General features: G+C 44.6%; 1 long non-coding RNA gene across 17 annotated transcripts; it reads right to left on the reverse strand.

The window, feature by feature from the left end:
* Window positions 1-4858: 4858 nt before the first annotated feature.
* LOC119337702 lies at window positions 4859-10661 on the reverse strand. Of its 17 annotated transcripts, none has more exons than XR_005163548.1 (9): window positions 10279-10661; window positions 9821-10026; window positions 9586-9710; window positions 7789-9085; window positions 7580-7675; window positions 6235-7480; window positions 5831-6124; window positions 5668-5741; window positions 5315-5500 (listed from the first exon to the last, which is right to left on the reverse strand). It is a non-coding gene; the product is annotated as an uncharacterized LOC119337702 (long non-coding RNA). The 17 variants fall into 17 exon arrangements; XR_005163552.1 differs by having other exon boundaries at window positions 6235-6407; window positions 7401-7480; window positions 7580-9085; XR_005163549.1 differs by having other exon boundaries at window positions 6235-6743; window positions 7401-7480; window positions 7580-9085.
* Between the last annotated feature and the right edge of the window lie 4513 nt (window positions 10662-15174).

Here is a 15174-nt window from a genome sequence, read left to right on the forward strand (position 1 = left end):
CATCTCACCTTCCCTGAGAATGGTGAGAATACCTCTGACATATAGATTTTTACATTTTTGAACATATTGCCCAAAATCTGAACTTCCAACCATTTCTGAAAATCAAACTACTGTTCATACTCTCTCACGCAACAAGTAAAAACCACAACCAACATGACAGAGTGGGTGGAGTGCTAAATTAAAAAATTCATCCGGTGGATAATGATGCATCTGTGGACGACATGCATAGCACCATCTAGAACACAAACAAATCATCTTTTACGGAGAAACTCACGCCGTTGTCTTCTCGTCACAGCTGACTGCTACTGGTCGCCGCACGTCAAAGAACTCGTGCTGCAGCGGGCTGGTCATGCGCGATTTTAGATTTGGCATGGGGAGGCCCAGCCGAGGAGACCAACAACGACGAGGTCGTGTAACACCCTAAAAATTTAACCACGTTTTAATTATTAAAATTTTGCGAGGAGTTTAAATTTTTTGCCTTCTGGAATATTTCTGTTGATTTCAGAACTTTTCTTTTATATATTTAGGAGTTTTACCCCAAGTAGAAACTTTCCAATATGTATTGGACTTCTAAGCTCTCTCAATATAACATTTCTTAATCAGTAGATTTATTTATTTAATTATTTCACCCTGAGCTTTATTCATTAAAATGATTTTCTTTAGTTTTGGAGCTCTTTTTGAACTACAACCATTTGATAAATTTAACTAAAATTCCAACCAAAATTTGGAGATGTCATGTGATGTTTCTAAATCACTTTTATGCAAAAATATATTTCATTCATTGCATATTTTGAGTTCTACACCTGTTTTTCAAATCTGGTCCAGTAGGCATTTTTGCACTATAGCCTAATTAAATATTTCCTTAGAGCCTCCACCAAAATTATGGGATGTCAGTGGTAGCATGCCATCCAACTTTATGCAAAAACCTAGTGATGTTCTTTGGAAAAATTAAGTGTATCAACCTCTTTTTCATTCTGGTTCAGCCTTGTGTTTTCTACTGCAACCCTATTCATCCTTGCTCTAGTGACCTTGTGCTTTCACCTGCTTGTAGTCAACCCTACAAAACCCCTAAGTCCAGGAGCATGCACCCTTTGGGACATTTTTGGTCCATGTAATGGTGCCATTTACTCCCTGTCCAGAATTGAAGTTTTGCAAAACTTGCACTAGCAAGTTTCTTCATTTGGCAAACTAACCTCACCACCCTCTCTTTCATCTAAAGAGACCCCACTCTGGAAGATTTGGCCACTCCAAGAAATGCCTAGGTGCCCCTGGCATTTTGACAAACACCTTATGGGCATGATCCATTTTGACATGATCTCTGTCTTACACTGAGGCCTTGCACGTCTGGGAAAACTAACTTGTCCACTAAGCCTCTAGATGACCTTGGCCTAGGTCTGTTAAACCCCAACCTCATCCGAGACCTATAGCATGCCCTAGCATTTCGTCGAGCACGTCCCGTGCGTGCGCACTCACTCTGGCCCTCGGCCGACCGCAGCCAGCACGCCACGTCCCCTGCTGCACCCCACGAGCCCCACAGCCCTCGCCACGTCTCCGGCAAGCCAGCAGCTTGCCGCCACTGCCGCCCAACAGCCCCTGCACTGGCCAGCGCCGCCCGAGCCACTCCCGCTCGCCAGCTCACCCTTGGAGCAGTACCCGCTCGTCCGCTAGCTCCTGCCGCCATCCCTAGCCTCGCCATGATGCCCTGCAAGCTATAGAATGGCGGTCGCCGACGATCCTATCCACGGCCGCCGCAAACCGACCTCGTTGCGCTATATAAGGAGGACCCCGAACTCGTTTGAGCAAGCAGTCGACCTCAGGCCACCCCCATGGCACCCCCACAGCCCGCAATCGTTGGGGGGAAACCGTCTTCCCCAACTCCGGCCGGTTCGGCCGCCGCCACGTCCCAGCTCCGTTCACCTCAACCAGCACCCCTCCCGTCCGTCCAACACCACCATTCAGCTCCACATCGTCTTGTGGAGCCGCCCAGACCCCAAACGACGACGGAGCATCACCCTAGCCCGAAACCCCAATTCCACCGAAGCTTTCCTCCGCCGCAGAGCTCGCCGCCGATGATTTCCTCCACCTCCGATGACCCTACGACCACCGGGAGGACCGCCGCTGATCCGCGGGACCATCCCCGTCCTCAGCTCCCCGCGAGGAACCCCCGTTCGCCAGCGACGATCGCCGGAGTTCCGCCTCTGCTCGGGCAGGAGAAGAGGAGGGAGGGGAGACTAGTCAAACATGACTAGTGGGCCCCCTGGACCCACTATCAGCGACTCCCCGCGTAGTCCACGCTGGCTTAAGTGGAAACGTATTTCCAAAGTACGTGTTCGACGTGTTCAATTCGAAACGTTTTCTTTTTCTGTTTTTTTTAAAACAGAATATTGACTAAACTTTGACCGACTACAACTTTTTAAATATAACTCCAAATGAATTGATTCTTTTTCCTACCTCTCTCAAATCTAGTCTAGTTTATTTTAAGATTTATTTGAAAATTTTCCAAAACAACTTTTTGTGCTGTTTTGAATTTGTGTGTTAATTCAAATATATTTTTAAATAGGATTTTTGAAGAGAGGAGAAAGATTTCAAGAGTTTTGGAATGCACCTTGCCTCCCCACGACTTGAAGGCAAGCATTCTGAACCCTGGCATAATTTCTTTATTTGACACGGTGACAACAACACCCCGACACAGGCATACGTCATTTTATGTGATGATGTGTTCCTCCTCATGAGTGCATATTAATGATTTTCATGCTAATAGAGTTGATATGGTTGTGATGGAAATCACCGTCATATGCCTATCATGCATACCGGAAGGGAAGCCAGGAAGGCCTCTGTCTTGGATAGACACGGTCTTGTTCCTAATCCTCTGTCGAGACGGTCGTGTCCGGTATGGCATGAGGGGGTATGTCGCGTGGTGTTTCTACCTGTTGGTTGAAGTATATATTGTTATGCTAATCATGCAGGGAATATTTAAACCTCCTGAGACGACTGTAGATCGCGTCTTGTTCCGGTAACCCCCATACTTGTTTCGTGCTGCCACTTGTCCCTGCCATAGGTAGGGTACGGTTCAGTAAGTTGTCAACCCCTTTCTTAGCACACACCGTACAGAGAGGCCATGGTGGAAGATACTGGAGGCATCCGGTAGACATGCCACCTGGTCCGGGAGCATGGGTGTTTCGGTTGTGGCCGAAGGGGGTAGCTCCCCTAGTTTGCGCGCGGTATAAGTTCTGTGATCCCATGTTACGTCGAGGTTGTAGCCTCCCCACTTAGAGTTTTGCTTGACTAGTGTCGTGGGTGATTCCAGACACCGGTAAGTTAAGCTGGTGTGTGCAAGTTAGGTGTGTTTCCAACCCAAAGGCCGTAGATGGAATTAGTCCCGATGGACTAAAGGAATCCATTACTCGTGGGTAAAGAGTACACCCTCTGCAGAGATTAAACCTATTCGAATAGCCGTGTCCATGGTTAAGGATTACAGTCTGGGATGGGTCAAGTGTCGGTCTTAGTGTCGGTCCTCGGAGGAGAAACTGTTAAACCAGAACTGGGATCACGACTTGAGACTCGTGATGATTATGATTATTATTTTGTTGTGGACTAACCCGTTATATTATTGGTATTATCGAATATCCCTGGGATGGTTCTACCTTCGGATATTCACTATGATTATTTTATTTTATAAACCCTTTATGTGGTGTCGCTGAGACGCCCGACTATGGCATGCTTGTTATTTATTTTTACTAGTTGACCTGTTGTGCCAAATGGCGTAGAGACCCGCTAAATCCATGTTGTCGATGAAAATAGTTTCATTTTGCAAGGACCTATTCCATATCGGTAGTAGAAAGCTAATTTTTTTAAACGATGCTATATTGAAAATATGGTTATCACGTTGCAAAATCTGAGTTTGAAAAATATATTTGTATACCATGTACATACCAGCTAAGGAAGCATTGTTTTAGATGAAAATATGGTTATCATGGACCTGTTGCACCAAATGGCACAGAGCCACGCTAAATTCATGTGCGCGATAAAAAAATCCATGGTTTAATCCCTTTCAATAAGAAACACGGTGGATTGTTGTCCACAATGAGATGTATATACACATTTTAATTTGATAGCACAAAATACTTGCTATATGTTCTCAGAGACCCATTCGAAATCATGTACGCAAATGGCGCAGAGACCCACTAACATGTGTGTGCTTTGAAAAAAAAGACATGTATCAATAGATTTGATCATGGGCAGGCATGTAGGCCAACTTAAACATCATAAGCAAGTACCATGAACAAGATTACCCGTTGCGCCAAATGACACAAGATCCCAGTTCAAACCCAGAGTTATCTGCAAAAACATGTTTTCCAAGCAATTGTTTGAATAAGAATGATTCTTTTAAAAGATGTAATGTCATTTTTAGCCTACTAATATCAAGATGTAATAAGGTGAGAGAAAAAATCATTATAATTATCTTCTCCTTATTCAAACGGTTGAGAACTTGCAAAATAGAGCGAAAGCCCAATTTAAACGAAGAACTTAAAGCCATTATTTTTCTCAACTTAGGCGTATATGATCTTGACTTTGAACAGAGAATTATTTGCATATCAAAGCCTTCAGTTGGTGATAAAGTTTCTCCCCTATGTAACTTATCATTCACAATGTTAACATGGATAAGTGATACTCCCTCCGTCACAACAACGTTTTTGCGAGCTATCATTTACACAAAGGATCTCGCAGAACCTATGGAATAAAATTGAGTACAGAACATTCTTTTAGAGAAGGGTGTCATCGCCAAATGACGCAGAGACCCGCTGAATCCATGTGCATTGAAAATAAAATGCATGGTTTAGTTGTGGGCAGACACATATGGTAACAAATTTAACCACTCTTAGCGAAAAAGAACAAAAGCTTCCTGTCTACAATAAGAATGGAGGCTTCCTGTCTACAATAAGACATATAACATTACTCACTGCGCCAAATGGAGCAAGGTCCCATTTCAAACCAAGAGTTATTTGAAAATAAATGCTTGATAATTTGGCAATAATAAAAGGATCCTTTTAATAACAAAAATTAAAAGAAACATAGCCCCAAACTATGTAATAGCAAAATGCAGGCATTCTCTATATACAATTTTGCTATGTTAGCTGGAACTTCGGAATCCACGTCACGCTTTCTCCTTGATGCGTTTTTGATAAACTCTCCCCTCCCACTCCTCTGGATCCATAACATTTTGTCCTGCACAGCCCCTTTATACGCAGGGTCCGACATTCATATAGATACAGAAATATCTATGCGACATCATGACATTTGCAAGGTGAATGTAAAGCATACACATGCCACATCATATAACTATCCAAAACTTGAATGGCTTTTATATCTGATTCAAAACTGAACCCAGTTGTAAATATGTTACAACATTCAACAAAGATTGACGATTATGTACCTCACATGTACCAGAAGTTGTGCCCATTTTACTCTGCTCATGTTTCTATAAAAAAATCATATGGCTCTGAAAAGAAAAATAGCAACGTTAAATGAATATTTAGGAAGTTTATCATACGAGTCATGTCAAAAAAGACATTTAAAAGATTCTCAGTTTGCAATAATCTTTCAGCCCAAAACCACTATCTAGCTGAAAATAAGCATAAACATAGAAAGCGGCAGTCAGTTAGGCACCTGAAACGGCGAGCTTCACAAAACACCACCTCCCGCTTCTTCCTGACCTCGTCGAACTTGTCATTGAAGTTAGCCTGCAGAATAGCGGACATTGGAGATGTTAGAAGGGTAACAACAAGTGGACTGTAAATCAATGATAGCAAGGGTTATATGAGCAACATACCTTGATAGCCTCCAAGATTTTGCTGAATTCAAGCTTGTCCTCGTTCTTCAGTGGTAAGGCAGAGAACAGAGGCGGTCTTCTTGTGAACAATCAACAGAGGGTGAGCATTTGTTCCTAGTTACAGTAACAGATTTCAGAAGGGTAGAACAGGTGAGAATATACTAATCCAAGGTGTGATTTTCCCTTAACAATGCAGTATGGGACCTCCCAACTTCCTGCACACAGGGCTGGGAACCACACAACCAGGTCAACTGGGTCAACATCATGAGCGATGACGACCAGCTGAGGGTTGCTCTGTAGCACAAAACACGAGGATTAATCACATGAATGATTATTGTAGCCACAAAAAGATGCCATGGATAAGAATTAATTAGGTCAAACAAAGAGATAACTCATATCGATACCTGCTCGATGAGGTAAGTGACATGGCTATGACCATATTTCAGAGCAATTGGCTTGGCCTCAACGGTTTCCCCCTCAGCCTCAGCCTGGGTCTTTTTCAGAAGCCCTCTTAGCCGCCTTGTCCTCAGGGCGGTGCTTGAGAGGCATCTTAAACAGGTTCGTGGCAGAAACTAAACTGATGTCATATACAAAGGGATTCAACTTACTTAAACCAGTCAACCACTTATTGGCTAATTTTCTTGCTGGCCCTTTCCTTGCTGTACCCATGACTTAACCAACCATCTAAGCAAGGAACTTCATTATATTATTGGTCGCCGCCACCGAAATAACAACCAATGTTTAGCATGTCATTTATTTACCAAGCAAAACCACAACGGCTTAATCACCCAAGAGCAGGAGCGTAACATACTTTCAGAATAAGCACAGTCCTGATCATACTCACAAATAAACGTTTTGGTTTTCGACTGGCAATGATTTTCCCCTACCGCAAGCCTCTGCCTACAGCTTTAAACTGAACCAACATGTTATCATGTCATTTATTACAAAGTAATACTTAGAAGACTAATTTCAAAAGGGCAAGAGTCCAATATACTTTCAGAATGTACAGTTTAGATTATCTTTTCTAGTACCAATTCTGAACATAGCACAACAGTTTAGCTCCTGTTATTTAAGCTCACGGTATTTCAACCAAGAATTGCTCGCATGTCATGATTTTTTTTAGTCGTAATCCCATTAGTATTTACATGCGCATTTAGGATATCATAGTTAAAACTAAACATCCTAGCATAATTTACATTTCAGAAGCTTACAGTAGTAATGTAAAATACAGATGGTTGAGACATGATTTTGTAGCAAATCACATGTCAGAGGCAATAGATTACATCTGAAGGCGCCCAGTTAAAATTATGTCTCAGCCATATGAATCTCAACACCAAATAACAATTAGAATCTGGACTGACAGGTCGCTTCTCCCATTTGATTTTTGCCTGACATTCAAACCGAAAACTAACTAATTCTTCTTTATTTCCAAAGAAAAGGTGAATATGACAATACGATCTGTTAAACCAGTACACTGACTCACAGCTTTATGTCAAAACACCATGGCATTACTTAACAGGCAAAACACAAATGCTTAACACCTGGAACAAGGGAAGATGAGGATACTAACCTATAAATAAGGTCATCTTTATACAACCTGACAAAAGCTTCAGTTACAGTTTTTGACCTTTTCGCATCCATTGTAAAGCACTAACACATGAGGTAGACATTAAGTTGACATTAGGAGTTGGAACTATAGACAATACATTGTATTCATTATTCTGTACTCTCCAAGATCCTTTTCCTTACTCCAGCTGTTAATTTGCAGCTTCACTGCTCATTGTAGTGGCTATTGTCTGTGCTGCACCAAACAATGCTCCCATTGTGGTTGTTTGTCCAGAGATCCTATATATCATACTATTGGTGGTTAGATTACAGAAACCAAAAAATAGCATGGATGCAGACATGATGCTCAGTTTATATATTCTAGTATAAGATGTGAACGACCGACACCACACCGCAAGGTCTTCACAGCAACGATGAGTAACATCCTTGGCCTGGCACCTGACGGAGTTGAAACGACATCTTTATGTGACTTCCAAATATGTCAAAGGACAGTACCGATGCCCACATTACAAGTCTTGGGTGGGCAGCCCTCCTGGTGGCATTAGCTAACAAACGTTCGAGAGCACCAGGAACTGAAATGCACAGGATGGACCAAATCACAGCAGCAAAAATGTGGTTGTTTTGCGGCATGCCACAACATTACTGAAGCAGACTAAAATTCAGGAGAAAAGATGAGATTAGAAATGATGTAAAGTTAGGTGTGGGATTGAAATGTGAATAAGAAAGTAGTATTTCAGTAGAGGTGTATCGCTATGCACAATATGTTGCAGAATTCGTATGAGTTATCAATTACAAGAAAATAACATCTAAGTGCAGGCCAGATATATTTATTAACATGACCCTCTACACATGATGCCGCAAAGCTGAGATGTACCAAATAATTCCTGAATCTAATTAGTGTGTCTACATGCTAGAAGAAACTTATAACTCGAGTGCTGACACTCAGATCCATCACTGGATCCTGTAGAGCCTACAAGCACATATTAAAACGCAGTTTCAAGCAAACCAATAAAGTATGTACAAACAGGAAAACATTACAAAAGTACATCAAAACTGCAGCCAATCTCAGCTTCTTTACGTTTTTTATGCCTAGGTAAGCAATTCTACAGCAAATCTCATGAATGAATAATTATTCAGAAGTCAGCAGGGCTAAAACCTCGAGAATCTAAACAAGACGCTCATTACTGAAAACATAAGAACATAGTGCAGATTCTTTTGGCATATTTTATGCCTAGGTAAGAAATTCCACCAAGAAACAAAATAAGATTGGTATTGCTAAAAGCATAAGAACATAGTGCAGATTCCTGTCACAAAATATACTGATGCCTAGGTACGCAATTTTACCAAAAACAGTTGAAGAAAAATTAAGAGGCGTAACCTATGCACTTTATTTCTCTTGTAAAAATTTCTTATCTACATTTTCTGGATCCAGCTATACATGATAAAACTGTAGAAATGCCAAATGTTATAGGAAAATGAACCACTACCGTCCACGTGTGGCAGCAGCCAGCAGAAAGAGAGAGATGGATTGGGTGAAGACATAATGGATGCAACAAATGATTGTGGAATAATAACCTTGATCTTATTCAACTCTTCAGCTAAAGTCTATCTTCTTCCCTTCATCCTCAGATCTGCACACATCAAGTACACTTCAAATTGAACAATACCATGCATTGCTTTCAGTTTAAGCTGTCCATATAAGTAAAGCAGCAGGTCAGTCACAAGAACCGAATAAAGAGATACTATCCAACTAATATATAAACGATGAATCATGAAGAGATAGTACAATTTCTCCTGGCACACACAAAAATAAAAAAACATCCTAAAATAACTTAGCTATAGATTATGAAGCAAGTAGGCCCTTAGATTCACACAATTTTAACACCATGCACATGTTAAATGGTATACTCATCACTGTACAGAGTACATAAATCAAGTATTTTCTGCAGTTTGACAGTCATGAGTGTCATCATGAAATAAGAATTATTCCTTTCATTCTTTTTCCTGAAGCATGTCTCAAACTGATAAACAAAACGTTTCATAATTTAATAGTTTAGAATCCACCTAAATAGAATAAAATAAACAAACCAACAATAGGCCATAAATGCAGTTATAACAAACCAACAACAACAGGCACTAAGGAAACAAACAAAATATTGGACCACTTGGGTTTTTCTATAGAGCTATACCAAGGTTGAAGATAGATTTCAGTTCAGGGTGAGTCCCATGAGAACCTTTTCATACTCTACTGGCTTTCTTGTAAATCCATGACCAACAAAAGTGGCTTCAGTTAACATTGTCTTCCACAGCTTGGCTGCATAAGGAAAAAAAATTATCAGCTAAATTACTCGGCTAGGTGCAGAAGAAATAGTATATGTATTCACTGCAAATGTTGGCTGAAAGTTCATAAAAGCAACTTCATACCAAAAATCATGACCATCATCTTGCTCTTGCCTGCCCGTTGATGCGCTGTTGCAGCTTGCATATCTAGCACCAATGCACGCTTGACGAGGGAATGCAGGCCGATGACAATGGTTGTGGCAGGGGAAACCATCCTGTAAGTTCATGATCCAACTAATGTGCTTGTCTTGCCCTGCAAATATATACATGATCCAGCTGCTGCTCGAACCCTAGAACATTCAGTAATGTAGTCAAATATCTGCACAAATTTAAAGAACAAGAACTTACAACTTCATAGTTTTTATGGACAAAAAGACCCACGTCTAAAGAGAGAATGAGGAGGTAAAGGAAAACCACCATCAGCTCCATGCTCCTGCTATGGTCCGCACTCGATCCACTGCTCACAGTGCGCCGACGCCCTCATCCACGAGACAAGGGGAAATTAAGAGGGCAGATAGAGGGGGGAGAAGATAGAGGCAAACCTCAACCAAATCGTCCTCCTTGCTCCTGCTGCTCCGGGCGGCGAGCCTCACTCCACTACCGACCCTTCCCACATTTGCCGCTCAACGACCTCCTTGCTCCTGCTGCTCTGGCCAGTGAGCCACCCTCCACGGTTGACCCCGCTACTTTGGCACGCAGGCACCGGCTTTCTGCCCAGCCCCAACCCGCGCGGTGGGCGCCGACATGGTTCCTAGGCGACGGGGCGACGGCGGTGTCCTTCCCTGCGTCGTACCCTCCCGTCGCCATGCACACGCAAGGGAGAGAGAGAGGGGTGCGGCGGCTGTGGGAGGGAGGAGAGGGAGGAGTGGGTGGTTGAGCATTGGAGGCTAGGGTTGGGTGCGGCTCTGCCCAATCGGCTGGAAGGAGGAACACGCGGCGGGTAAGGACAGGGCTGTCTCGCACATTCAAACGACTGACCCAGCCAATAGCCATATTGCACAAGCCCACCGGTCATTGGCCGTGGAAAAACAACAGCGAGGTAAAAAACAAAATAGCACAGATCTAACGTTTGAGATGAACCTGAAGACCAGATTGACCAGCATCCGACGGCCCAAAGTGGACAAATTCAGGGAAGCATTGTGGAGGCGAGTTGGGCAGCCTCATTATTGTTTTAAATAAGCACTTTATGTGGTGTCGCTTAGACGCCCGACTGTGGCATGCTTGTTATTTATTTTTATAAGCCCTTTATGTGGTGTCGCTGAGACGCCCGACTGTGGCATGCTTGTTATTTATTTTATTTTTAAGCCTTTTATGTGGTGTCGCTCAGACGCCCGACTGAGGCATTTCTCTGGTTTACCAACCTTTCGAGGCGTCGCTTCAGACACCCGATCGGTGCATTTTATTATTTATATGTTATTGCATATTCAAAAATAACCTGCTTGCATGCATCAGAGTTTTTATTATCTTTTGTGACTGACGTCATGAGCATAAAATATTTCAGAACATCGTTGTTATATTATACCCGTGTTCATAATGTTTGCGAGTACATTCAAAGTACTCACTGGCTTGTCCCTGGCTATTGTCTTGGCCAGATTTCTTGCGCGGAGAGGAGCGACCGTGACGACAGCCCCGGAACTTAGCAATGGTGATAGCAGCCTCTCGAAGATAGGAGTTAACCTGGTCAGCTGTTCCTGTGGGAAATGGAGTCCCATGGACGCTGATGATCTACAAGCCGCTTCCGCCATCAACCACTAGAAACCATATTGTTGTACTCATAGGCCAGAATGGTCTTGTACTACATATTTTGCATTTTTGCTTGGAATTTCTGTATCAAGTGGTGCCTCATCAGCTAACAGTAATCCTGGGGCTGGTGAGCACAAGGGCCATTTTCTGGAAATTAATACCCGGAAAATCGGTCGCCACAAACTTGGTACCAGAGCTAGGCTGACCATTGGCTAATCCTATCTTAGCCAGGTCGATAAACCTCGGTAAACCAACCTTCAGACCTTAACCAAACCCCGGCCAAGCTTCTCGTGCAAGATAGCCACACAGTGACCCCGACACTATTTGGCAGTCGGTGCCCAACCTATCAAACTAGCCTGTCGATCACACGCCAGTGACCGATGCCTAAAATGTCTCATTCGCAAGCGTGCGAAGGAAGACTCTGTTCCCTTTTCTATAAAAAGGGCACGCTAGCCTCACCCTGCACAGCACAACCTCTTCCCCGAAACTAGCCATAATGCCTGGCCCCATAGTGCACAATCAGACCACAGCAACCAACCTTGGAGGGTTTGTGACCATACTCGCAAACCTCACCCGTCGTGCCTATGCGTTAGAAGAACCCCCAGAATATGTGGTGTACCAAGGAACCATGAGCGGTGAGAGCCGTCAATTCTGGGCCACTGTGCACATCTATGGTAGGGGTCTGTCGCCAGAACGCCCCTACAGGTTCACCAGAAGGACAACTTCCTTCGAGCCACAAGCCATCCAGCTAGCTTCTCGAGAGGCTATAGTTCAACTCCGGCAGTTGTCACCCAGGGTTAACTGTCGCTCATTCTACTACTACCCCAGGCGTGAAGGGTATGGTAGACCACCCCAAGTTGCCAACGGAGATCACGAGACAGACCCTGCATTGTTGCACCTAGTGCGCTATGTGGGTGCACTAGAGGCACTGTTCGATCAGATCACCATTGATCTGATCGCAGCTCGAGGAGAGCTGGTTCGCCGAGCCCCGGTAAGCAGGGAAGCCGAGCCCGACGCCAACAACCCAGTCGTGCTGTTCGGACACCCGATCGAGACCCTGAGGTCAGCCCCAGCCAGCGGCCAAGGTACTTTGATGACCCCAGAAGTGCTTCGTCACCTTTTGGGAGCACACTCCAACGGAATTGTGGCCAACAATCTCCGCGATGGTCATCATCGCCACCCTGACCCTGCAGCCCCTCAACCACCTCTGACTAATCCCGACAGTGAGACCCGTGGAGAAGCCTCGACATCCACCAGGCACGCCCGTTTGGACATAAACGAGGTAGACTAAGTTGCCCGAGTTGTACCGAGTCTCAGTGTATCCTCGCTTTGTAATCGGGTGACCTTGTAAATAAACGCAGCCTGTTGTTGTGCCTCTGTTTTAAATAGTAGCCTAGCGTAATTTTGTCAGCACACAGTTGCATAATTTTTCCGGACACAGCTACCAAAACCAACCCCGACGACACCCACAGTAACACGTCTCTTTATGAGATATGTGTATCTCTGACACTGACCCCGACCCTTGGAGCTGATCTGGCAGATTTATTACCTTTCACCATGGTAAATAACCCAGCCCAGATGCTATATAAGAAGGCAACCTTGTGACCTTACCCAGCACCCCTCACCTCGTGCACCACTCTCACAACCATTTCTTGCCATGCCGAGCCCTAGTATTTATCTGAGAACCCCAGATGCAACCCCGGGTAGCTTTGTCAAAATATTGTGGGACTTTACCTGCAGTACCTTGGGTTCTACTCAGCCACCCCAGTACGAGATGTTCAAATCAAGAATCACCCCTTCCACCTCGGAATATTGGGCAGCAGTACACATCCCTCCTGTAGACTCCAACCAAGATCCAACGGAGGTCTCCTTCGTGGGGAAATCTATGCCGACCCCACGCATGGCCATAGAAGCTGCTGCGTACGAAGCGATTGCTCGTCTTCGATTCGCGGTACCCTATGCCAGCGAACGAGGATATTATTACTTTCCGAGCCGTGCAGCACCCGTAGGAGTAACATCTTCCCGGTGGACGGATTGAGAGAGACCCAGTACTGGCCAACCTTATCCAGTACATCATCGCTCAAGAACATTTGAACCAGCGAGTAATGGATTATCTCCAGAGTCTCGCTGATTTGAATCCTCAGATTGCCATCGGCAGACCACTGAGGCCCGACCCGGAGAGACACATGCATCGACTGGTCAATCCACTTCCTTTGATAGAAGAGGAGTGTGTCCCATTACTAGAGACATTTCTCGGGACCCTGTCCAGTTACCGTTCTCATTTTAGACGTCACTGCTATGTTTATTATTGCAGCGTTTATTATTGCGTTGTAACTTATGCATGGTATCCCGAATTTGTGCGACGAGACGATTATATGGTTTCTACTAATGTGAGTAGTTTTCATTGTGTTTTTTTTGTTAACCATTGTACCCGCGAAAAATCCTGGAGTGAGATTTCTTTTCCCTAAGTTGCTGCATCGTTTATCCTCTCACTACATGGATTATTTTTATTCACGCAGCACCACGGCAGCAGACCCACAACCACTCGGACTCTTACACTACTTGCAAAGACACGTAACCATGTTGCATCTCACCGACCACCTCCCTAAGCGCACCACAGCCTCCAAAGGAGAGATTAGTGGATAATCATCCAGATACTAGTCACCTCCGGCACACCGACAACAGTTAACACCCGACATTACGCCTAGTCCTCGTGATCACCGCCACCGCGGAGACCCAGCACCCGAGCGGCAGCATCACGGCGATCATCAAGGATCATCGTGCACAGGAGCACGGAGAGCCCCAGCACTGCCGCCAGCCCTCCACACACCAGGATCACGTACCAGTCCGGCACCGCCTCCGCCATTAGAGCCTCGTCTCGAGCTCCGGTAAGCAGTAATGGAGGAGGAGGAGGAGGAGAAAACGAGGCCAGGTGCGAAGAAGAAGAAGGAGCACCGCGGTCGTTTTATAGCTCGAGATCGATGTACGGTGGGCGAGGTCCACCAGCGCCGCTCGTCGCCCGATCGCCGGTGTTCGGAGGCGAATCCGCGAGCAGTGCCGACAGCGCACTGGCCCACGAGGTGAGTGCACACTGCACCGGCAGCAAGCACGCCGCGCACTACCGCAGTACGGCCTAGATGCCCTACGCGCTAGACGTCGCCGGTGGAGAAAGCCCGGGAAAGCGCGCGGGAGAGAGGAAGAAGAGAGAGCCAGAGGAAGAAGGAGAGACTGACAATGGGCCCTGGGTCCACCTGTCAGCCAGAGGGAGCACTGTGCTCTCGGGTACGACCAGCGTATTTTAGAATTTAGAAATTGTTCTAAATTTACTGCGGCCAACGTAGAAATCGCTCGTTTTTCCTAAACATGGATTTCTCCACACAATGCCAGTATCCCACACTGTAGTTATTCACCACTTATTGCCATCTCACTGTAGCCGCATTTTACCGCTTAAGTAAAGTGATCTTTTGACCTGGTAAAAGTAAATTTTTTTAAAAAAACAACCCTTAGCAAATCTCGAGGACGAGATTTTTCTTAAGGGGGGTAGTAATTGTAACACCCCAAAAATTTAACCAGTTTTTAATTATTAAAATTTTGCGAGGAGTTTAAATTTTTTGCCTTCTGGAATATTTCTGTTGATTTCAGAACTTTTCTTTTATATATTTAGGAGTTTTACCCCAAGTAGAAACTTTCTAATT

Source organism: Triticum dicoccoides, chromosome 7B (genome assembly GCF_002162155.2).
Source record: "Triticum dicoccoides isolate Atlit2015 ecotype Zavitan chromosome 7B, WEW_v2.0, whole genome shotgun sequence".
In the NCBI taxonomy this organism is placed as follows: domain Eukaryota; kingdom Viridiplantae; phylum Streptophyta; class Magnoliopsida; order Poales; family Poaceae; genus Triticum; species Triticum dicoccoides.